Source organism: Aethalodelphis obliquidens, unplaced genomic scaffold (assembly GCF_003676395.1).
Source record: "Aethalodelphis obliquidens isolate GAN/ISIS:26980383/991018 unplaced genomic scaffold, ASM367639v1 scaffold24, whole genome shotgun sequence".
Taxonomy (NCBI): Eukaryota; Metazoa; Chordata; class Mammalia; order Artiodactyla; family Delphinidae; genus Aethalodelphis; species Aethalodelphis obliquidens.
This window is the reverse complement of record NW_020837968.1, coordinates 16,448,482-16,475,342: the sequence shown is the minus strand read 5'-3', so window position 1 is coordinate 16,475,342 and position 26,861 is coordinate 16,448,482. Positions and strand designations below refer to the sequence as shown.

The window sequence follows — 26,861 nt, the reverse complement described above, 5'->3', positions numbered from 1 at the left end:
TCACAAGATGCTTTGGTAATAAACAGGACCCCCAAGATGTGATAGGTTTAGCTTTAGGCCGTAAGATTTCATCTGAAATTATTCTGCCTCAACTAAAATCACAAAACATTGAGCAATCTATCTGTATCACTATAGCTCTTCCCCAGTAGAAACAGGATCATATGACTGAGTTTAACTCATGTTGTTGAACAGATCACAAGTATGTCTAAAGACACCATGAATGTTTAATACTTTACACATCTCATAACCCTCAAAATTTAGCAGCTCAAAGGAAAAGACCATCACCGAGATAAATCAAAATAAGAAAATGCTACATGCACGTATTATGAGGCAAAAGAATGTGAAGGGATTTTTAAAAAATGTCTACCATAAAGACAAAAACTGAAATCAATCACCATAAAGCACATGAAAGTTGTTTGATTTAGATGGTAACCTGTTGTTTCTTCATATTACACTTAGAATTATCTAAGCTTTTCCCACCAATGCTAAGTATCTGACACCAGGCTCCACTCCCTGCTGTTTTGTGAAGTTTGAGAAGTAGCAAATCAAATTTCCTAGAGCAGCTCCCCAAATGGGTTCTTCCCTGCAGAGTCCAGCAAATCAAGTCTCAGGGGTATCCTTCAGTCTACTGAGCACCTTGGGAAACATATCTCAAGGTATTTGTATGAGACAATTGAAGACATCCTTTAACTTAAAGGACACTGAGATTTACTTTCAGCTTAGAAAAACATCAAATATTTGAATTGGATCAGTAAAGTAACTCTTAGCAAGAGTCTGGGTACACCTTTCATAAATCTTTTTCTATTCCTTACTTAAATTATCATTATAAATACTTGTGCATTCTGCTGTTTGCTTTCTTGTATACATTAGGTGAACTGAAATTCCATCTATATTGTTCAAGTGGGATTCTTGTTTGCTCACAAAGGTAATTAAATCGTATTTTTCAGTTAAATAGGTGAATGTCCTTATTTAGACAGCATATAATATAAATAGGTGAATGTCCTTATTTAGACAGCATATAATAAAAACTATTGTGAATAGTTGTCTTCGAATCTATTATGCGAGCCTGAAATAAGTGAGCCTGTTGAATAGTGATTAAAATGATAAAAGAATAGAAATTAAGAGAGGGAGAACAAAGGGCCACCCTCTTCCCCAAGTCTTGCTTTACTCATATATTTAGTTGCTTTGTTTTATATTTTTTCCAAAAGCCTGAGAAGTTAAGCAGTTCATTTGTCTTGATCCTAAACACCGTTTTATTTCCCGTGTTAGGATGTGATCAGGAATTGTAATTTTTGAAAAACTGGAAATGTTCATACGGTCAGTGTGTCAAGGCTGTCCATCGCCCATACTGAGCTATAAGAGAGTTATAAGAGTTGAACCGTTGAGGGTGCTCTGATCCAATCCCAGAAATGAAAGTAGAATGAAAGGTAAAGAATTGGTACACAGCAGACACTGAAAAGCAGATTTCCCCAGTTGCCAAAAAAGCATTGAGTGGTTCAATACAAACTAAAAGGACAACTGGGATTAGAGTAAAATATGGAATGAAACCATTTTATAATATATATCATTTCCCAGACCGAGGCAAGGTTAACATGTATTTACTAAACTGCTTTGTAGGTCATTCATTTCAGACACTTAAACATTACATATTTTTTCATAATCAATGCAAATAGTTCATGCTCACAATTCTATAATTCACATCTAAGATGTAAGCTATATGAAACATGGAAATACATAAAAAATACTCTGCCTTATCTTTGTATACTAAAACAAAAACTGACAAATGAAGTATAATCATCCAATAAAATACTCCAATATTTAAGATTTGGCAAAGAAAGCATCCTAAGATAGTTTATTAAGAGACATAATTTTTAAAAAATAATGCCAAGACTATTTAACATTTTAAAAAGTAGAAATGTGTCAGCAGACATTAAAACCATGGGAAGTAGTAAAGCCACTACCAGTGGAACACTCTAGAGTTTATTTACATAGTTTAGTGACTTCCCAGCCATCAAAGGGAATTAGAGTTTTCTTAAATTATAAATTATCATCTAAAATAACCCTCTTGTGGGTAAAAAGGACATAGTCATTCTTTTCCTTTCAACAGGAATACCTGTTAAAGAAAATTTTAGCAAATTGTAAAGTATGCTCTCTATTTCTTGCATTATCCCTGAAGAAAGTCATTTATGGTCAATGATTTGCATGAAATACCTTGGTTCTTGCCAAATTTTTATCCACTTGGTTTTAAAAAATTTTACATTTTACTACAAAACATACAAATATTTCACAAGTTAAACCAGTTTGAAATTTTCTACTAGTCACATGTAAATTATCCATTCTAATTTTAAGCAAAAGTAAATATGGCAAATACATTCTGATTTCTACTTTATGTACTAAATACAATTATAATGTAGCTGTCATTGCCACCATTAAAATGAATACAATGCACAAAACGTTTAATCACCTCAAAAACAAATTGAGGGTGTATAGCGAGATGTGTATTTAAAATGAACATTGATAAAAATTAAACTTGCTGTGGAAGTTTGGCTCGCAAGTGTATATCTTCACTCAACTTCTCTTTTTATAAGTTGGAAGATGTAATATTTTACTATTTTCTTACAATGTTTAATTCACAAAAGTGGTTAAAGTGATTCCTACAATCCTACATCTATTTTTCTACCAACTGGCGATGAGAGAAGCACGTATTTTCCAACTTCTGATCTAGATAGTGGTTAAAGAAGAATCTCAGATCATGAAACAGCTAAACAACTTGAAATCTAAAGTTTCTTCCCAACTTCATAAAAAAAGCACATTTGAATAAACCTTAAGAAACAACTTACCTTACCTTACTGTACTAGACTATCATTCAATAAAACTTCGTAAGATTTTAATGCATTCAGATGCCGTTCAAAGCTTACACTGAAAAAAAATTGTGAGCTGGAATTTTAAATTAATCCAAGAAGCGTACAGCAAAGTTCAGTTTTTAAATAAATTCTCCCCAAATAACACATTCACAGAAGCATGAGTAAATGTATTACCTTTATGTTAAAAGAAGAAACGTCCCTGGTTCAGTTTGGTCTGCAAATGATTGCAGTGGCCACAGCCGAAACTGGCCGCAGGAACAGAGCACACAGAGAGCAACCAGGGAGTCTCAGGAGTAGCTCCTCGGAGCGGCGGGACAGACGGAATGACAAGCACATGCAGATTGCTTTGAATTAAGCATGTTCGTTCGGGGCTGGAACTTTCCGTATTTGCTCTCCTATAGGACAGGAGAGTTTTTCTCCTACTTAACCCCTGGGGGCAAGGTCTCAATAATGGTAACAGCTGGCAAACAGAGGGGCTTGATCTGAGCACAAGGTCAGCAAGCCAGGATATGAAGGTGACATGTAATTTCTAGCCTTTTCCTGCTTCTACAGGGAAATTGCACGAAGGACTGTTTTTAGTTATAACTTCCTTTGATCTTTTGGATTTAAAGTTACTTAGTAGATTAAAGCCATGCTAGCTGATATTATTTGCTTGCTTAGGCTAACTTAAGTGTTACAGATTCAGTTTTCTGACACATAGGGCTACTGCATTTAAAGTAACACAAATAAACACCAATCCGTGTTTATTTCCAAGTTCCGGGGATTCTTGTGTTCTTTCACAAATGGCTTTTGAGACTCTGCTTTTAAGGCAGAAAGTTCATAATTTTTAAAAGAGGCAGAGTCTTCTCTATTAAAAAGGAAAGTATTATTTAAAGCAGTTGTGTTTCTCTTCAATTTTCCTAAACAAAAACAGTTTGTTACATGAATTTGACACTGCTTTTTTAGAAATTTGTGGTCCTATTGATGCCAGTATTAAAAATTTCACAGCCACAACGACAAAAAAAACTTACAAAAACCTGCAAACAAATGCTTTAAATTTACACATGACATCCATTGGCAAATAAGTGATCATTTACTGCATCCATGAAATCTAACTTTTCATGACTTCTTTAATAAAAACGTATAAACAACTCTTTTAACAGGCTGTACTGATAGCAATTTCAAAATTAAAGACGATAACACGAGTAATCAAAGAAAAAATAGGTAAAATTGGACTTCATCAAAATAAAAAAAACTTTTGTACATCAAAAAACATTATCAAGAAAGTGAAAAGAAAACCTACAGAATGGGAGAAAATATTTGCAAACCACATAACTAAAAGGCTAGTAACCATAAAATATAAAAAACTTACAAATCAGCAATAAAAAGACAAATAATCCAATTTAAAAATAGGCAAGGTTTTGGAATAGAGATTTTTCTAAAGAAAATATCCAAATGGCTAATATGCACATAAAAAAGATGTTCAACATCACTAGTTATTAAAGAGTGCAAATTAAAACCACAATGAAAAACTACTTGACATCCACTAGGATAGCTATAATCAAAAGAAGAAACAGGGGCTTCCCTGGTGGCGCAGTGGTTGGGAGTCCGAGTCTGCCTGCTGGCGCGGGGGACGCGGGTTCATGCCCCGGTCCGGGAAGATCCTACATGCTGTGAAGCGGCTGGGCCCGTGAGCCATGGCTGCTGAGCCTGCGCGTCCGGAGCCTGTGCTCCGCGATGGGAGAGGCCACAGCAGTGAGAGGCCCGCGTAACGCAAAAAAAAAAAAAAAAAAAAAGAAGAGAGGGAGGGAGGGAACAAATACTGGCAAGGATATGGAAGAACTGGAACATCATACACTGCTGGTGGGAACATAAAATGGTATAGCCACTGTGGAAAATGGTCCAGCAGTCCCTCAGAAAATTAAACATAGAGTTACCATATGACACAGCAATTTCACTCCAGGTACACTTGATCCTCATTATTTGTGGATTCCGTATTTGCATATTTGCCTACATGCTAAAATTTGTGATCCCAAAATAATCCTCACGGTGTTTCTCAGTCCTTCAGACATGTACATACACAGAGTAGGGGAAAATTTGAGTCTTCCAATAAACATGTTCCCAGGTGAGGTTGAACAAGGTGACACACTGCCTTCTTGTTTCAGTTCTCACACTGAAAACAAGTGTTCCTTTTGCAGTCTATTTTGGTGCCATGTTTTTCACATTTTTGTGCTTTTGTTGGCAATTTCACTGTTTAAAATGGCCCTAAAGTGTCACACGCAGTGCTGTCTAGTGTTCCTAAGCTCAAGAAGGCTGTGATGTTCCTTACAGAGAAAATACATGTGTTAGATAAGTTTACTTAGGCATGAGTTAATGGTGCTGTTGGATGTGAGTTCAATGTTAATGAATCAACAACATATATTAGATAAGGTAACTTTAAACAGAAACACACACAAAGCAAGGTCATGTATTGACTATATATCAAAAATGTGACCAGAGTCTTGAAGGAACCTAACCATGACTCAGTATTCACTAATTCAGTGTTTGCAGAGACTTTAAAGAATGTAACTACTGCAAATGAGGAGAATCGACTGTATATATATACCCAAGAGAATTGAAAACGTATGTTCATAAAAAACTTGTAATGAATGTTCATAGCAGCATTATTCACAACAACCAAGGAATCAACTCAAATGTCCATTAAATGATGCATGGATGAGCAAAATGTGGTACACACATACAATGGAATATTATCCAGCCATAAGAAGGAATAAAGCACTGATACATGGTACAACATGGATGGACCTTGAAAACACTATGCTAAGTGAAAGCCAGACACAAAATGTCACATACTGTATGATTCCATTTACATGAAATATCCAGGATAGTCAAATCCATAGCGATAGAAAGTAGATTAGTGGATGCCAGGGGTTGGGGGATGGAGACAGAGGACAGGGAGTGACTGCTAATAGATTTGGAGTTTATTTTGGGGTGATGAAAATGTTCTAGATTTAGATAGTGATCATGGTTGCATAGCTTTGTGAATACAGTAAAACCCACTGAACTGTACACTTTAAAATGGTGAATTTTACGGTACGTGGATTCTATCTTGATAGGAAAATAAGGAAGGTATAATATTCTAGCCATTAGCCCAATGGTTCTCAAATTTGAATGTGCATCAGAATCTCCTAGAAGGTTTGGGAGGAGGCAGATTGCTGTGTCTCATCCCCAAAGATTCTGATTCTGAGGTCTGGGATGGAGCCGGAGAATTTGCTTTTGTGCATGTCCGTAGGTGATGCTGACTCTGCTGGTCTGAAACCCACATTTTGAGAACCAGTGTATTAAAGACAGTATATGAACTTTTAGAGGGTAGGAAAGGTAACTTTCATCTCTGTATCTTCTAAATTTACCTAGAAAAGAGCCAGTCTTGGGGATGAAAAAGACAGGGAGGGAGGGAGGGAAAAGGAGAAGTATTTACTCAAGTAAATATATTGAAGAGTCAGTCCCTGAAATCTTAGGGTATGCTGGTTTCATGCCATACGTACGCCAAATGCTGTAGTACCTAAAAATCCCCCAAAAGGAATTACAGAATTTAAATGAAAATGAAGGTATTTTTAACATTCTTTGATCATCTGAATAGTACTTTGGTTTAGTTTATTAAAACAGCTAATCCCATTTCATTGTGCATGTTACTGCAAGAGATGTAAACAAAGGTTCTAGAGTTGTGGATCCCATAAATTACTTCAAGAAACCTCTTAAATTAGTTAAGATGTCACAGAAACCAAAGACCTGAACTCAACTCATAAACATGTAAATTCTTATTTCCATTTTTAGCAAAGGTACTGATTTGTACATTTAATCACTTTATTTAAAAATGGGTCTATGTTAAAATACAATTACAGTGCAATTTAAAGTACACTTCTAGTATTGTCACATGGAATCCATTATTATTTTGTAGATAATAATCAGGATTATTTCCAATCTCTTTGTATGTTTCTCAACATACTAAAGTGAAAAAGAAAATGCTAATAACCTTACAAAGTTCTAAGGTTCTCTGAAAACAGTATCCCTTTTTTTCTTGGATCACATTACTTAGGTATCTTTCTTCATTACTAGGAACACGGAAAGGTTACAGGAGAGGGACAGAGAGACAAGAGCTGGCCAGAGAGGCACAACAGTTAGTACTTTTTAAAAAGTGAAAAAAAACACCTGCTGGTTCATTAAACTCTTTCACATCTGAACTCAGTCCAAAATGTGATTCTAGATGTTGTTATATTTATTGACATTTAGGAGTCCCATCTATTAATCTTTGTGTGTGTGTGTGTGTTAAATGTCAAAACAGTTACGAATGAATAAACCGCGGTCTAAGGTAGATGGTAGAGTTCTGCTTCAGCAAGATTTTTACTTCAGTAGGGTCAAGTCAATAGCTTTGTCATTGGAAAGTACAAGTTCAGAAAAGTAATGACAGGAAAGTTCTTCAGATAATATTCTACATTGTGTTTTAGTGTTTCTAGAGTACAGATTGTTAGGTACACGCTAAAGACTTCAGCCCAGAACATTATTATGTTGCTCAAGTCAGAGCCAGAACAGGGAAATCCATGGAGTCCTAAAGTGCAGTCTCAGCTCTGCCACTCACTAGCTCTGTAACCTTGAACCAGTCACTTAATCCAGAGCTTAGGGCCTCCTACTTACAAAGTCCATACATTAGATGAAATAATCTCACAGGTCCCTCTCGACTCTGATTTCAGTTTTTATGAATTTGGATACCACTCAAATGGATAAAACGAATCCCAGTTTTACTATTCAAATTTGGATTAAGAAAAAAAATATACAGTCAAAGTTGAGTCAGTGAGTTTGGAGCAAAGACCATAATGCAAGCAAATTGAAGAAGAAACAAAATAACTGTGATGCTAAAATTCCTTTCCATCAAGGTGGAAATATGTGCGTCAGTCTTACATATTCCTCTCACCTGAATTTACATTTTAAAATCTTATCACTTCTTTGTAAATCTCATTTCCTGTTGAAAACTCTACCTCCAAAAGCTACAATTCTTACAAATGAAAATGTTATCGCCTTGCTTATCTTCCACAGTCTGACATCTAAAGAATCTGCTCTTCACCCTCATAGTAACCTCCAGCCCTGGAGTCCTTAACCGTGTCCTCTTCTAGTTTTCCTTGCTTTGCACTTTCTTCATACAGAGCTGATAGTCATCATTTATTTACTTTACAAGCCTTTTACTGTGCCAGGCTTTCAAAGGTCTCCCCTAAACTTGCTCTCCCACTCTTTTTTTTTTCCTCCAAGGTTTGCGAATGTTACTGAAAAAAGTCACCAGAGAGGGAAGCGGAGACCTCAACCAAATGCAGACTCTCACCTCTGGAGGGTTCTCCGAGCTACTGAGATTCGTCTCATCTATCACAGATTCTTCACTGAAATCCCCACAGGGACTCCTGGAAATCTTTCCCACGCTCCCCACCTTAACCCTCTCTGTGAAAAATGCTATCTATTTTATGAAAAAGAATGAAACTTTTTGACCACGAGTGCCTGCAAATATTACCATCTCTACCCCAAACTTTTTCTGGAACTCATCCCTTATCTCTCAAAATGTCCATGCCTATTTCCTAAATTAACTACTTACATACTAGGTCTGTGCTACCCAATAAGGTAGCCACTAGCCACATGTGACTACTTATATTTAAAGTAATTAAAATTAAATGCAGTTAAAATTTTTGCACTCAGGTTGCACTAGCTGCATTTCAAGTGCTCAACAGCTACATGTGGCTCGTGACTACTGCACCGGACAGAGCAAAGAGAAAACTTTACCCATCACTGCAAAGTTTCATTGGACAGCGCTCCCCTAGAGCTACATGCTCCAGATCACTGCCCTGTTTCTTTAGCCTATCTCACTTGCCCTCCCCAAGTCCATCTACAACTCTTCCTCTTTGCTAGCTCCTTCATTAAATCCTTAGAAAAGATGTTTCCTTTCCCCCAGCCTAAACAAGTAACCCTTCTCTTGGCCTGCTAGTGTTCAGGTCTATTTTTTCCTTTCCTTTCACTGCCAGGCAATACTCAAGCCTCACCTCCTCTCATTCCTTAACTTCTAACAATCATACTCACCATCCAATACAACTGTTCCTTCAAAAACAAAATTCAGTGGTCCTTTCTGAATACTCATTTTCTAAAATATTTATTTATTATTTATTTTATTTATTTATTTTGGCTGCACCAGGTTTTAGTTGCAGCAGACGGGATCTTCATTGTGGCATGCAGGATCTTTAGTTTTGGCATGCGGACTTCTTAGTCGTGGCACACAGGATCTTCGTTGTGGCATGCGGGAACTTTTAGTTGCAGCATGTGGGCTTCTTTTTTTTTTTTGCGGTACGCGGGCCTCTCACTGTTGTGGCCTCTCCCGTTGCGGAGCACAGGCTCTGGACGCGCAGGCTCAGCGGCCATGGCTCACGGGCCCAGCTGCTCCGCGGCATGTGGGATCTTCCCGGACCGGGGCACGAACCCGTGTCCCTGCATCGGCAGGCAGACTCTCAACCACTGCGCCACCAGGGAAGCCCCATCCCATCCATTCTTTACAACACATGACAAGCAACATATCTTCCATGAAGCCTTCTCTGATTGCCTAAGCCAGGAATTCTTTCATCCTCTCCTAAGTTATTGACCCTGAGAGCTATCTTATGGCACTTAGCACGTGTTAATTTTTTTTATCATGGCCATTTGTATACGTCTCTTACCCTCTTAATCTATACCTAACAGCACAAGCTCTTTTGTTATCATTTTTATATTCCTTAGGAAGATCTAGCACCTGGTAGGTACTTGACAAATACTTATTGAAAAAATGATTTTTTACAATTTGTTACTATGACCTATACCCTTTATTAAGCAGAATAAATGTAGTTTTGGAATGTAGTCTGCAAAATAAAATTCAATACACAAAATCCTATTTTCCTGCTGATTTAAGTGGGCCCTAAGGACCATTTCCACTATGGTTGTAGGAAAGAAACAACAGCCAAGATTCAATATATTTTAAGTATGACTGCAATATGTTGCACTTTTCTCTGCTTTTTTTAAAAAAATTATTATTTATTTGTTTATTTTTGGCTGTGTCGGGTCTTAGCTGTGGCACACAGGATCTTCGTTGCAGGCTCTCTAGTTGTGGGGCATGGGCTTTCTCTCTCTAGTTGTGGCGCGCCGGCTTCAGGACGCGTGGCCTCTGTAGTTCGTGGCGTGCAGGCTCCAGCTGAGGCGCGCGAGCTCAGTAGCTATGGCACGTGGGCTTAGTTGCCCCACGGCATGTGGGATCTTAGTTCCCTGACCAGGGATGGAACCCACATCCCCTGCACTGGAAGGTGGATTCTTTACCACTGGACCACCAGGGAAGTCCCTTTTCTCTGCTTTTAAATTCTGAATATTAAATTTCTGCAGAATACTAAGAGATGTCAGTAACTGGCTTTTCACCCTTTTCTCCAAACCAGTAGACGTCACTCCAGAAACTAATATGCAAGCTTATTCCTGGGCAGTTTTTTAAATTTCTTTTTGTTTTGTTTCTAAGGTAGGATTTTCCTTGGCATGAGCAAAAATATTTTTAAGCAACGAAATTAAATGAGTTTTTCCCCACAGTGAGCCATTCACTTTAATAGACAATAGACTTTCTGTTTAATTGCCAATTGATCTTATTGTAGCAAATATGATTTCTGTGATAAAATGCCTTGTAAACAAGTGAATCTGGGAAATCTTAATTTTTATTCATTACATCCTTTGCTTGGTTTGATTAAAAACTAGGTAACCATGTGCATTTTTTCAATAATCCAGAAAGCATTTTGGTCATCCAGAATGAAATTCACTTATCACTACCAAAAATTTTAATGAAGATCAGAAGTTGGGATATATATTTTAAGCAAAAAGCACAGAGGTTAGTAACGTTCAGAGAAAAAGTAGTCTTGTTCCTGTGAAGGAAAAAAATCTTACTATGCAATACAAAACAACAGGCAAAAATTTCAGCTCTCCTGACCTAACAAAAAAATTGCTACTAAAAAGAACTTTTTACATGTGAAAAATAACTCAAGCAAGTTAGTTTATTATAGGTTTCACGTTGGTATTCTGGGGAACATCTTGTCTTGACATGAGCAGCGTAAACAGCATGCTGCACGAGAGCCTTTCTCCCACACAAAGCATGAAGAATGTTTTATATTTTAGAGGAGGAGAGGAGGCTCAGATTTGATAGTTTTATATCAAAAACAAGCTGGATCATTTCAGCCATAACAAAATAACTAGACTATAGATCATCTAAGAATATAATCTGGTGACACACGATGATTTAAAAGCAAAGCACAGTGCAGCCATGGGCTCTGGAGAGGTTCCAAAATATTTTTGGTTTGCAGTATAGGATTTCAAAGTAAGATTTTTTACTTTTACAATAGATGCTCCTAGAGTGAAATATACTCCTAGAATGAAGACTAGGGTGTCTTAACTCTAATCTAATTAGAACATTATTTTAGTGGTTTCAGCTGCATTGTTACCAAACCTTAAATGAATCTAAATGAATGCGGTATTACAGCATATGTTAAGAAGGATTATGACCAATAAATTGAAATTTTCTGTAAGTTAGACTTCTAATATTTATGGAGAAAGTTACATTTACTTTACTTATGTCATGAAATAAAAATACATGCAAGTTAATTTTCCAAAAGTCAGACTTTATAGGAAAATATATGTGTCACTTGCGTACAAACACCTGTCGTCACTGCTAAAGGCTTAGATTAAGTAACACTATGACACATCACATTCTCTGATATAAAATGAAGTTGTCTGGTGAAAGTAAATGAAAATTCTAATCCTATTTTATTTATGTATACTTTTTATAACATGTGGTAATATTATGTTTGGCAAGGAAAGAACCTTAAACTACCCGAACTCTAAGACTGAAGACATTTATGAGAGTTAGATATTTCATAAAAACGGCGGGAGTTATTTTATATGTTGAAAACACACTCATTAGTTATTCAGAAGTTCAAAATTATGAAACTTATGTTATGTCTGGCTACATATTTCATATGTTTATATGAAATAAAATTCTGTGAGATGGCTGTAAAAAGATGAGAAATAATGCAGTAACAAACGGGAAAGGAGTAAGGATATTTATTTCCATCAGAACATAAGAATATGAGATATATACTAGAAGACTAAAATATCTCAACATGGCAGTGCTGTCAGACTCAAAATATAGGCCTGGCTAAAAGAATACATTTATAAATGGGGTGCATTAGAACCTAGGATTAGTTACTATGGACAGTAAAGGTTATCTTTTTTTCCACATTATCTTTTATTTTTGATGTCTAGTGTTAGTAACATGTATAACATCTACAGTGTTTTGTATCATATAAGAAAATATTGATGTAAGTACTGACAGATAATTCATCCTGTAAACAGACAATGCAAACTCTCAGTATCAATAAATACAGTACTGCACTTAAAATGTATTTTCTCTTCCTTATGATTTTTCTTAATAACATTTTCTTTTCTCTAGCTTACTTTATGGTAAGAATATGTATATAGCACAAACAACATACAAAATAAGTGTTAATTGACTTTTTATGTTATCAGTAAGGCTTCCTGGTAAACAGTAGGCTTAACGGTAGTCAAGTTTGGAGGAAGTCAAAAGTCAGACATGGATTCTCAACTGCACAGGGAGTTGGGGCTCCTAATCCCCATGTTGTTCAAGGGTCAACTGTAATTCTCTTCATACATTATTGGATTTAATTTGCTAATAATTTGTTGAGTTGTTTTTCCATCTATGTTAACAAGAGATATTGGTCTGTAGTTTTCTTTTTGTAATTCTTTGTCTGGTTTTGGTATTAGACTACTGCTTGCCTCATAGAATGGGTTAGGAAATATTCCCTCTGTTTCTATCCTAGTAAAAGGTTATCTTAACATATTTAACATATTAACTTAATAGCATGACAAATGCCACTTCAAGAACATTGAAACAAAAATCATCACAACGATTGGTGGTCCTCAGAAAGAAGGCATCTTTGGCACATTCTTTGCAAACCCCCAATGCTGAAAGTCTAAGCAAGCTCTGGTGGTCATTACCATACCTGAATGGTAGACCTTTTTGGGCTGCCAGCCAGAATGGACCTCCTGGGTATGTACTGGTAAATGCTCCAGCTCCAGTGTTGGGAAGTGTGGATACAACAGGGAAGATGTCCGATGCCTATACCAAGCCACCATGGGTGTGCTGTGACATGTACTACTACAGCTGTCCCCAACCTTTTTGGCACTAGGCACTGGTTTTGTGGAAGACAATTTTTCCACAGACGCAGGGTTGGGGGGCATGGTTTCGGGATGATACAGGCACATTACATTTATTGTGCACTTTATTTCTATTATTATTACACTGTAATATATGATGAAATAATTATACAACTCACCATAATTCAGAATCAGTGGGAGCCCTGAGCTTGTTTTCCTGCAAATAGATGGTCCCATCTGGGAGTGATGGGAGACAGTGATACCCAAAGTGTGTTGCTTAGGTTCAGTCTACTGTGTAATCTTGTTTTCGTTGCTGTCACTGCAGAAAACCCTGCTTCACAAAGATAGGATGTTGGAAATGGAAGCAGGCTTTCCAGTGCTTTTGTTTCAATTTCAGGATATTCCACCTTGACTTTATTCTGGAACGTATGGAGATATGAAGTTGTCTCAAACATAATTTTTAAGGCCACCGTCATTTGCGATCACAAGCAGTTGATCCTCTTCTAGCACAGACAAAGTCGATTCACCTGGCTTATTCACAAATGGGTCATGGATCCATTCCTTCCCAGTTCGGGGGTCTTTTGTGGTTGGGAAGTAATGCTCAAACTCTTCTGAAAGCTGAGATAGGTGACCATGCACCAGCTGGGAGAAAGAAGGCCCTGGCTCAGTCTCTTTCAAAAGCTCTGCTAATGATTGAAACATGTCAAAAATCCCAGGGCTCACTGATCACCCCCATAATTTCAGTTCGGCTTCAAATGCAGTCACTTTATCTGCCTACTTGAACACAGTTGTTCTCCCCTGAAGTGACAGATTGAGTTTGTTGAGCAGGCTGAATATGTCGTACAAGGAAGCAAGTTTTGCGATCCATTCTGTGTCACTGAATTGTGCTGCCAGTGGTGACTGTTTTTCTAAAAGAAATCTCTAGAGCAGCTCTCGTAACTCAGAAACTCTGGCCAGTGATCTCCCTTTGGAAGCCATCTCACTTCTGTGTATAAGAGAAGGCATGGGTTCTCTGCGTCCATCTCCTCACAGAGCTACATGAAGAGACGTGAGTTAAGGGTGTATACTTTAACGTGGATGATAATTTTAATCACATCCTGCAAAACGTTGTCAAGTTCACGTGACATTTTTTGGCTAGCCAGCATTTCTCTATGGATGACCCAGTGCGTAGACTCACATTCAGAAGCGACCTCTTAGACCCGAGTAGTGAAACCAGAAAGCCGTCCAGTCATGGCAGCCGCTCAGTCCGTGCATATACTGACACAAAATGACCAATTCAGTTTTCCTGATATGTAATCATTCAAAGACTTGAATAGTTCTGCAGCTGTGGTGTTGGTTGGCAACAAAAGTGCACATAACATATCCGCATGCACATTCTCCTGAAAAATATATCGCACAAAAACAAGCATTGTTGCCTTGTTGTCAACATCGGTAGACTTGTCAACCTGGATTGCGTACCACGGTGACTCATTAATCCTCTCTAACAATTGTGCCTCAATATCCTTTGCTATTTCATCAAGTCGTCTAGTTATGGTGCTAGCCAAAAGAGGAACACATGCCACCTTTTGAACTGCAGCCTCTCCTAAAAGTTCAAAACAGAAGTCCCTAGCAGCAGGCAGGATCAACTCTTCACCCATAGTAAAGGGCTTCTTAGCTTTAGCAATGCGGTTAGCCACTAAGAAGGATGCTTTCAGTGCAGACATATTTGATGAAGTGGTGGCCTTCAGTAATTGCTTCTGTTCTTCGTGTTCACGATTTTTTCTTTTGAAAAACTCCAAAAGCTTGTGTTTTAATGCAGGGTGATTGGTCTCCATGTGGCAAAGCAGTTTTGAAGCTTTCATGGCTTCGTTGGATAGCCAGTCGCCACATATTATACAAAGCGGGCTTGGAGAATGTGAATCACCTGTTGCAATGAACCTGCAATTTAAGTAGGACTCTTGGTATTTTCTTTTAAATACAGCTTGCTTTTGGTGGGCAGTCTTAGAGTCTTCTGCTGTCTCATCATTGGGTCTTTCCCCCTTTGCAAAGAAGCTCTCCCGTGACATTTGTTTTTCACTCATTTTGGCTAGGGTTAGCTTGTGGGCTTCCCAAAACTGTGACTGAGACAAGTGTGCAGTGCAGGAAAGAGGCGCGGACAGAAGTGGTAAATCAAATAATGGGCAGGCCACGCACGGACTAAAATAAGTGTCAGATTCTGACTTTAAGCCTGCCACCAGATGCAGCTGTACAGTTGAAGTACATCAACTCACTTCCCACTATAAAGCCTGCCACCAGATGCAGCTTAATTGTCACTTGCCACTCATTGATAGGGTTTTGATATCAGTCTGCAAGCAACTGATTTATTATGGTCTCTGTGCAGTCAAACCTCTCTGCTAATGGTGATCTGCATTTGCAGCCGCTCCCCAATGCTGGCATCACCGCCTCAGCTCCACCTCAGGTCATCAGGCATTAGATTCTCATAAGGAGCACACAACCTAGATCCCTCACATGCACAGTTCACAGCAGGGTTCGCGCTCCTATCAGAATCTAACGCCGCCACTGATCTGACAGGAGGCGGAACTCAGGCGGTAATGCGAGCAATAGGGAGCGGCTGTAAATACAGATGAAGCTTTGCTTGCTGGCCTGCCACTCACCTGCTACTGTGCGGCCCGGTTCCCAACAGGCCACGGACCAGTACCAGTCCATGCCCGGGGCTTGGGGACCCCTGTACTACTAGATTCTGGCATCCCCAAAAGGCTCAAGATACTATAACTGGGGCTAGATAAAACCTGCAGCAGCCAGTTGAGGCGTCCTTAACCTTAAACATCTTTAGAGAAGAAAATTCCACAACTTTCTTTGTTAACCTGTTCCAGGCACTAAAATAACCTAAGACCACAAGACTTTTGACAAAAATGTGGGGAGGAAATACTTAAAGTGAATTTAAACATTTTTATTCCTTTATAACAAAACTCACAACCCAGTTGTATATTGAAAATTACCACGATAAATATGTAACAAGCACTGGTTCAAGCACTGCCTTTGCAAAGAAACACCAAAGGAGATGGGAATTCCGTTACTCTGAATACAAAGCAACAACAACAAAATAAGCTTACACGATTACTGGCATCAAGAAAGTACTTTATTTATTAAGCAGGTCATTGTATCATCCATACACACAACCTCTGCCTTAAAAAGAAACAGAGAAGTGATACTTATCACAATGTTATTATCCAGTATTTAGACTTCACAAAGGTCTATCACTGAAAGTGCCTTATACTAAAGGAGAATGAAGGATGAAAAAATTGAGGGGTTGAAGAATTTGAACTAGTTAGTTCTTTGTTTTATTCCTAAATTAAGGCGTCTGCCTTGCTTTGTCACCCAATAGTCTTTGCTTTCCTGGATATCTCAGTCAACGATGAAGAATTCCTAAGTATGTGCTCTACTTAATGTCTTCAAGCCACATTCCCTTACATAGCACACCATCAACACAGCCCTCAGTCACAGCGAAGGAACATGATGCACTCCCCCTTGCCATCCCTATGGGATATTAGGCAATGCAGCGTTCATTCCTTTCTCTGCCAAGTGGAATGCCTTAGTAATATGCATCCACACCCTGCTGGCTTTGCAAGAAGTCAAACCCAGCATCAAGGATCCAGCTCAGATGCCCTATATAGAAACAAGTAGAACTGTCACAAATCTCTCAAATGATCCCTAATCTTGCATAAATGTACCATTTACTTAGATCAAAGAAACCTAACTTTTGGAAATAACTGCTTTTCTTAGTCTTGGATTATATTTGCAACGATGGCTACTGTTGATACACACTGACAGCTGGTACCCAAACACAGTGTCCAGGACAGCTACAGCTGAACTCAGATTTTATAAAGCCAGGAGTATATGAGAGATAGATACTCAGTCTCTGCTACTGTGATCTTAACTTCATTACCGTTTTTGACACCGTCGAAGACTAAATTTTTCAAGATCTCTCATTATATCTCCTAAGAGGGGGACAGTATTGACAGTGCTTATTCTCACAGTGATAAATAACTCTGTATCCTTTTCAAGAGGGTAAGTGAAAAAATCGGGGAGGTGAGAAGATTGAAAAAAGGAGGTAAGGTCCTGGTGTCCATGTCATCTTGTCTCTGAGGGCAAAGCCCCTTGAACTGGTGCAAAGAAAATTTGAATCCAAATTAGTAATAATGTACAGGCCTCACCGTGTCACAAGAAAAAAATTTTTTTTCTGATTCCAACTTCAAAGCATAAAACTAATATCCCATTGGCATAATATATTTTGAAAGTCAATTAAGTATGTATATAGTAACACACATTTATTTCTGGATTCTGGTACTAGTATACTTGGAAGGTTCAATTGTGGGTTTGCACAAGTCTCCCTAAAAGAGTTTTTATTTTTTTTAAAGTTCCTTTTAAAAAATTAAATTCCTGTCCCTTTGATCAAAACTAACTTCAAATAGAGAAGCAAGGGATTTTATAACAGCCCGACGATTTTAATGATTTCCTTTGGATCACCTGGCATCAGAGTATAGTGGCATGGGTAAGAGAAACATATAACATTATTAGTTATACAAGCAGACGATGCTTATTTTTTGTTTAGAATCTTATTTTTTTTTTAATAAAATACTATCACTTTTAAGTACAAACTGGGGAATAAAATAAGTTATCCCTACTTGGCTCTGGAGTGTACCAATTATACAGAAACAAGGAGTGTTTGAATCCCAAATTTCATAAAAGTTATCTCAAAGATGAATGCTAAGAAGAGATTCCTATTTCATTTTTATATTCCTATCTACTCTTTTACTAAATGTTTAATGCTAACATCTTGCGACTTTTTTCAAGACAAAAGATTTTTTAATAAAAGGAGAGGAAAAGAGGAAAAGGAAGACTATCTCGGGTAAAATCTTGGGCTAAGCACATAAAGGAATATAGTTCAAGTAGTTTTAATATGCTGTAAACCAACTTATTTTTCAAATAAACTCTCTAACGTGGAAGTTCATATTTTGGATAATATGGGTCTAACAGTAACATCTCCACTCTTTTTTGAAACATACAAGCTAATATTTTAATATGTGAAAGCAAATTATGTGATCCATGAAAAATAAATTTAATCCATCAATTTATTTGCTTAATTCTTTCATATTTTATAAAATGATTCAGTCTTAATTTTATATTTCACTTCTAGCCATTTCACAGCTAAATTTTTTAGGAGAATACAAGTGACCAAGAACCAAGGAGAAAGGTGGGGGGCAATACTTTTTACAACGTCGGAATAAATCTTAATGTACTACGTTCCAGTCACTATTTTTTATTTAATTCTAAAACTCTAAGTATAGTTCGAAGTTTTTTAAAGTACAGTTTTGTTTTTGCTTTTCGCATTCCTGCTATAAAAATCTGGTCCTGTGGGTTAAGAGTCCTGCACATTGCCTCATATTCCAAGATCACATCACTGCATATGGCAGCTATACTTCATTCTTGCTCCCACTACATCATATGTCAATACTCAGACTTGAAAGCACTTCCCTATCACACTGCTATTTTTCTAGTTCACATTCTTTAGTGAAACCTCAAATAACCAAATAAGTTCAACAAAAGTTTACTGAAGCTTATGAATATAGTGTGGTTACCTTTTATTTTCTGCTGCCTAATAAGCTCTGAGAATAAATTAAAGTTAAAAGGAACAATTTGATTAATACATGAGTCAACCCCCTATAATTAAGAAATCCCTTGTAGAAAAAGAGTTCAACATATGAGGAAACTAAAGCCAATAGGGATAGAAGAGGAGAGAGTAAGGAGAGGGGCAACAGAAGGCAGATGGTAAAAGGAACATGGGAAATGGAAAACAGCCGGAGTATCAGTGTGATAAATTTTTTTTTTTTTTTTTTGCGGTATGCGGGCCTCTCACTGTTGTGGCCTCTCCCGTTGCGGAGCACAGGCTCCGGACGCGCAGGCTCAGCGGCCATGGCTCATGGGCCCAGCCACTCCGCGGCATGTGGGATCTTCCCGGACCGGGGCACGAACCCGTGTCCCCTGCACCGGCAGGCGGACTGTCAACCACTGCGCCACCAGGGAAGCCCCTATGAGTACATTTTAAAATTTGCTTTCACTCATGCTTACTTAATTTTTAAACAATATTTATTCATATTCTAGTACAAATCTGAATGAAGCCATACAAGTTATCCAAAACTAATAACCCTATGGAATAAATGGAATTACTAATGCTAAAAGAAGCTTTCACATAGACCCAATTAAATCATGTTATAATTCTGTTAAAGCATGACAGAAGAGTCCATGTAAGTATAATAAAGTTTAATGGAAATTCAGTCTGATACTAAGAATAGGTTATATTCTATGAAAGCATAAATTATAAATAAGAAATAGTCTTACAAGAAGTCTATAATTCCTCAGAAATTAGCCAACATATACTTATAATCAAATTTATGCATTCAGAGTTTTCAGATAGCGACAGTGATGCTATATACTGTTTGTACAGTCTGCATTTGAAAAATGAAGTTATTCTTTAATTAGCTATTTCTATGCAAAAGTTAATGGATGTTTGAAAATGAGTTTCGTTACATGATTCTGTAAATGTACTCTGTAATAACTAACATTATCACACAGCTGTATAAACATATTTACCATGACATATTCTTCTACCACAGGTGTATATTTTCCATTCTGAGCATTACTAATATGTATTTCATACTAGCCTGATTTGGAATTAACACTGAAGGGAAGAAATTTTTCTTAAATTATTTAACTACCAGTAAAATAAAGTGTTCACCCAACAGAAGACTTAATATGTCATAATCCATCTTATTTTTGCATTTTTTGTGCTCCAACTTGCTCCTAAAAGGGTTTATGGCAGCTATTTAATTTCTTTTTTATTTTATAAATATTAACAATAAAATCCTCATCTGAAAAGTAAATAAGATCAGCCTCAAAATAAATTAGGATTTGCATTTACCGGCAAACATCACTTGCAGCATGAGTATACTTTATATTTTTCTAGTAACATAGTAAAATATAGTTTAATAAGGTAAATAAAATATTCCAATAATATAATCAAATAAGTAGAAATCACTTTATTAGGACATGAGCCCCTGAATAAACTAAAGATAAATTACCCTTTCTAAATTTAATATAAAGTATCATACTAAGAGAAAAGATGTCAGAAATGAACTTTTAGCCTCTTTTGAACATCAAGAATGCTAGTGTTAATTGATAATGAAAAAGTCTAGAAATATGTTAGAATATAAATAACACCTTTGGTATAGGTGAGAACAAATGGCTCAGTAATGACATCATGATGTAATAGACCAAAACCTGAATGATTACTTAAGAGCAGAGGCTTAGGAAGCTCCCATAAATATATTTTGGAGATTACTTTTTAGTTTTGGAAAAATAAAATAGATGAAAAACCTCACACTGGCAGGTAGTCAAACACCTTCCATGTTTCAAGTAATTTCTAAAGGTGTCTAAGCCTTTACATAAAGGACATGAGAATATTTTTCAGCTGTGGTCCAACAACTATTAGCTTCATCCTCCCTGATTAGGGAAAGGAATAAGCAGACTACATTTCTTTTCCATAAAAGGAATCTGAATTGCAGGAGTACACAGCATATATGCTAGGTTTTATTTGATCTGAACACAAATTCTGAAGCAAACTAGGAAATTTAAAAATATATTTAAGCACTAATTTGATATTTATTCACTCTGTCTCCTTCTGAGGGAATATCCCAAAGTAAGTCTTCTAAAGACAAATATCATATGATATCACTTATATGTAGAATCTAAAATATGACACAAATGAACTTATCTACGAAACAGAAACAGACTCACAGACATAAAGAACAGACTTGTGGTTGCCAAGGGGGTTGGAGGGTAAGGGAGGGATGGACTTGGGGTATGGGATTAGTAGATGCAAACTATTATACATAGAATGGATAAACAAAAAGGTCCTACTGTATACTGTATAGCACAGGGAACTATATTCAAGATCCTGTGATAAACCATAGTGAAAAAGAATACAAAAAGGAATGTGTGTGTGTGTGTGTGTGTGTGTGTGTGTGTGTGTGCGCGCGTATGAAACTGAATCACTTTTCTGTACAGCAGAAATTAACACAACATTGTAAATCAATTATGCTTCAATAAAATATATCTAAAACGAAAAGTAAAACAAAAACACAAGAATAGATCTCTTCCCTAGTGTCTGAGCAACCTTCTCAGAGCCTGGGGATGTCTTTGGTATCTGATAAATGAAGGATTTAGAGTACTAACGATCAGTATACTTAGAAGGTAATGTCAAATATGCCTGGCACTTTCTAATTTTACATAGTGTAGATTAAGGTCACACTACACCTCAGGTTTCTAAACAGTGATCACAAAGGCAGTCTAAATAACACGAGCTCTTCAAAACCAGCTTACAGAGTTTTTTGTTTTCTCACTCATTCTAAAGGGAAAAACACAACTTAACGCCAACTTGATATAAGAAAACCTATGTTCCAAATTCTTCACATTATTATATGAGTAGATATATTTAAATATACAACTTTACATTTTAAAACTTACTTTTTACAATTAATGCTTACTTAGACATACCAAAATATTCACCCATTTCTTTGCTTATATTGATTCTTGCATCTCATGCTTTCCATCTGGGTTCACTTTCTTTCTAGCTGAAGCATATGTTTTTGCAGCTCTTTTGGCAAAAAGCTATGAATAGTATACATCCTCAGTCTCTGCAGGTTCCAAAATACCTTCTTTTCACTTTTACTCTTAAGTTATTTCCCTCAGTACTTTGAAGATATTTTTCCACAGCCTTCTGGCATCTGTTAAGAAGTCTGGGGTCAATCTTAATTTTCATTCTTGGTACGAAACCTATCTTTTGTCTCTAGTCACTATTAATACTTCAACCCTCTGACAAATCCTTCTCTATCTTCACGTTGGGCTCGTGACCTGGGTATCTATTTCACTACACAAGCAATCAGAAGAGACCTTCCACAACTGCAAACCATCACAGCTACTCACCTACCAGCACCTGTACACAAATTCGTTTTCTGCCATCTTGCCTGTTTCTTGAGATAAACTGTTCTCATCTCTAAGGCTAACCCCTACACTTATGTATTAGATTCCATTCCCTTTCACCTACTAAAGAACACTGTCAAGCAATTCTCTGAATAGGCAGAGCACAGAGGTTTTTAGGGCAGGGAAAATACTCCGTATAATACTATAATGATGAATACATGTCATTATACATTTGCCCAAACCCACAGGATGTACAACACCAAGAGTGAACTGTAATGTAAACTCTGGACTTAAGGTGATTAAGATATGTCAGTGTAGGTCCATCAATTGTAACAAATGTACCACGCTGGTGGGGGGATACTGATAGTGGAGGAAGCTAAGCATGTGTGGGGGGGAGAGGGGGTATATGGTAAATCCCTGTGCCTTCCTCTCAACTTTGCTGTTAATTAAAATTGCTCTAGAAAAAAGTTTGTTTTTTTAAAAAGTAGGTTCTGGGTTATTTTGGTTGTTGCTATTTTCATTTAAAGCTTAATTACAAGCAAGGTTCAGTCTTTCAGACTATCTAGTTATATATCACCCAGTTTGCAAATTTGTTGAGGGTCACTACTTTCCCACATTCTGATTAATCCATTACTCCATAGGATCTCCAACAGAACAAAGAAAACAGAAGTACTGAAAATCAACAAATTAAGTGTGTAGTAAAGTCAAAACCGCTCATCAACTGGATTTTCTTTTTTATGTATCTCAACTACTGATATAGATAATAATCCAAATTAACTGTATCATGTAAATTTGTATGTATGACATAAATGTTTCACATATATTATCTCATTTAATCCTCATTCTTACCTGTAGAGGCAAGTACTATGATTAACCTCATTTTATCAATGAGAAAACTAAGGCTTACAAAAATTGTCCCAAGTTATTTGATGAAGAAGTGGCAGAACTGATCACCAAACCTAGGCAGTTTGAATCCAGAGCCTAAACTCTTAACCATTGTACTATCAGTCTCAATTCTCAGGATTAATGTTAATAAGGAAATGTACACTATCCAATGCATGAATCCTATGAGGATTTTAGGAACTAAACTACATTGAATTTTACTTATTTTAATTAATCTTACTAATTTACCTAATTACACAGCACATATTATACTTTTTAATTAAACTTTATAATAAAATTATTTGAACTCTTGAAATCAGAAACCTTTGAGGGTGTTAAAAACAAACCACTGTTTTTTGAAAATTTTTATTAAGGCAACAGACAGCTATATATAGTACTTAACATTAAGTTTCCTCTTGCTTTAGTTAAATAATCTCATTCCTTCAAGCCAGACAATATAAAATAAGGCCCTCACCCTTTGCAATGAACACATAATTAAAATGGAGATTTTATTTTGCATACTCGGTCCACGTAAAAGTTGGCATTCAATGCTCATAATTACTCTCAACCATTTATTTAATTACTATTAACCATTTCACCAACTTGGAAATCACATATGATAATTCATCAGTTTAGAAGACATTCTAACTTTCTCAGGCAGATACTGAAAGCAAATAACCTTAAAACTGTTTTAAATTTCCTCTTAGCATTAGAATCTGAGACTCTATTTTGTTGATTTCTCCCCTAAAATCAGCAGGTTGAAAATTTTGGGAGACAGCACAATGACATGGAAAGATGTGTTTTTAAACATAATTTTTGTGAACTTTGGCTCTCATGGCTTTACTGTAGGAATGAACTGAAAAAGGCTATATTCATACAAAGTGTTATTTTGTATAGAAGATGCTTAAAAAGGTATTTACAATTTATTTTCTAAAAAGACATTTAAATCTTTTCTCCAGAAACATTAAAGATTAAACAACACAAAAGTTAAACTAACTCAATATTAGGTGTGTGCTTAGAAAAACCAGATCCGGGCCCAGGTACATTAACTAGATAATTTAATTTAAACTAGTCAAAAGCTGAGCTCAGATATATAAGAGATAGATGTAAGGGAATGCAAGTAATCTAATCCAACCAAACCCTGATGCAACCTCACACATTATTAAAAATGGAAACCGTACCTTCCGCAGTGAGCTGTTCTGCTGTGTGGGTCATATGAGATGATGCATTTGAAAATGTTTTAAACCATGAGGCGTTTTTAATTGAAAAAGATTATTATTGCTATCATTAAACTAAAAATTCAGCAGGAAGGGTTTCAAGAGTTATAAATTATCTAAGAATTTTCCATTTGTTTTTCAATAGAATCACTTTTACACTTTAAAGAACACTCTATGCCACATATTTAAAAACAAAGTTGAAACTTCAAGAACTGTGTTTCTTCCCCTGCTGTATGACCTCAGTCTTTAAAAAAATAATTCTCTTTACCACCTCTGAAAAAGAAACTTTGATACTGGCCTAAACTTTTATAATATATCAGCTAGTGTGGACTTTTTCTATTCAAAACAATGTTTATGTCCCTGCAGTTAAATTTCTTCCATATACTATAAGCTACAATCCCTGAGAAAGTGACCAGAACTTTACAAATAAGAGGATTTAATAAGAAAGCTTATGTTTTTTTCTCAAAGAACATGGCTAGTGAAAATCAGATGTCAACAAATTCATCTGCAGGACATCAAGACACAAAGCAGAAAAAAAATGACAGCAAAAATGCACTACTGACTCTGAAGATTTAAGACTTGGATTGAAAAAGATACATTCTTATGATTCAGATTAGATATAGAATTTTTTTGAAAGTAAGTCCAAAATGGCATACTCTTGTTTTTAAAGCATGTGTAGTTTAACTAAAACCGTCAAATACTTTAACCGCTGAAAATACAGCAGAGTAAATATAATAAAACTGGTATGTATTTTAAAAATATAAACCATTCAAATGAAAGTGAAAGCTACAGATGTTAAGAAATGTTTCCTTAAGGGAATGGGGCCTACCTCATTATTTCTGGATTTAACTAAAACTACTAGGTGCAAAATTAAATTATTCATGACAGGATCACTGAATTGCCTCCTAGAAAGTTTAATAAAGCATCCTAGGAATACAGACCAACTCCCCATAAATTTAAGTGACAAACGCTTTTTCAAAAATACACAAAACTAGATGCTAACAATATTTTAATTATTTTAAAAACAATTTTATCATGTTATTATTATTATTATTTTGTGTGTGTGTGTGGTACGCGGGCCTCTCACTGTTGTGACCTCTCCCGTTGTGAAGCACAGGCTCCGGACGCGCAGGCTCGGCGGCCATGGCTCACGGGCCTAGCCGCTCCGCGGCATGTGGTATCTTCCCAGACCGGGGCACAAACCCATGTCCCCTGCATCGGCAGGCGGACTCTCAACCACTGCGCCACCAGGGAAGCCCCTATCATGTTATTTTTAAACTTTATTGAAATATAATTTACACACAACAAAATGTACAGATTTTAAGTATACAGTTCAATGAGTTTTGACAAATGGATAGATACATCCATGTAACAACAAACCCAATCAAGCTACAAGATATTTCCACCACCACAGAAAGTTTTCTTGTACCATATTATAGCCCATCTCCCCAGCGTGTCCCACCCTAGGCTACCAATGATCTAATTTCTGTACTCGTACATTACTTTTGCCTGTTCTAGAACGTTGTAAAGGGGACCATATATTATGTACTCTTTTCTGCCAAGTCTCCTTTACTCAATATATGTCTGTGAGATTCATCCATAATGTTGCATGAATCAGTCTTCTGTTCATTTTTATTGCTGAGGAGTATTCCACTGAATAACTATATTGCAATTTATTTATCCATTCCCTTACTGATAGACATCTAGGTTGTTTCCAGTTTTTGTCTATCATGAATAAAGCTGATACGAACATTCATGAATAAGTCTTTTTGTGGGCATATGTGTTCATCATTTCTTTAGGGTAAATATGAAGGTATGGAATTGCTGCATCGTAAGGTACATGTATGTCTACTAAAAAACTGCCTAACTGTTTTGCAAGTGGTTAGGCCATTTTACACTCCCATGAGAAATGTTTTATTTGTTCTGCTTTCTCTCCAATACTTGTTATTCTAAGTCTTTTTAATTTAAGCCACTCTGGTGGTTGTAAGTAGTATCTCATTGTGGGTTTTAAATAATTGAAGTGTTTTTTCCATCTTTGTCCATTTAAAAAATTGTTTGCCTTATTATTGTGTTGTAAGAGTTCTTTAAAGTATTCTACATACACATCCTTTTACAGGCACTGTGTTACAAATGTTTTGTCCTACTTTGTATCTTGCTTATTCATTTTTAAAATGGTTTCTTTTGAAGAGCAAAAATTTGTAATTATCTTGAAATCCAATTTATCAAAATATTTTTTTAATCTTATGAAAAGTGCCTTTTTTTGGTTCTAAGAAATTGCTGTGGTCTGAATGTATCCCCCCAAAATTTGTATGTTAAATCCTAATGCCCAACGTAAGGGTATTAGGAGGTGGGACCCTTAGGAGGTGATTAGGTCATATGGGCAGAGCTCTTATGAATGGGATTAGTGCCCTTGTAAAAGGGGCTCCAGAGATATTTCAAGCCCTTCCCACCATGTGAGGATACAAGAGAAGTCTATAACCTGGAAGAGGGCCCTCACGTGACCATGCTGGCACCCTCACCTCAGACATATAGCCACCAGAACTGTGAGAACTACATTTCTGTTGTTTATAAGCTACCCAATCTATGGGCTTTTTTGTTTGTTTGTTTTGTTTTGTTTTTTTACAGCAGCCTGAATGAACCAAGA

General features: G+C 36.6%; 1 protein-coding gene across 6 annotated transcripts in view; it reads right to left on the bottom strand.

Annotated features, from left to right (window-relative positions):
* DISP1 (dispatched RND transporter family member 1) overlaps nt 1–26,861 on the bottom strand; it is a 202,019-nt gene that overhangs the window by 61,297 nt on the left and 113,861 nt on the right. Inside the window, exon 1 of one of the 6 annotated variants that reach the window (XM_027122263.1) lies at nt 3,039–3,189. The exons of the other annotated variants lie outside the window; for them this stretch is intronic. The gene's annotated coding sequence lies outside the window, so the exon portion shown is untranslated. Of the gene's footprint in view, nt 1–3,038; nt 3,190–26,861 lie in introns of those variants that run through there. 6 annotated transcript variants of the gene reach the window in all.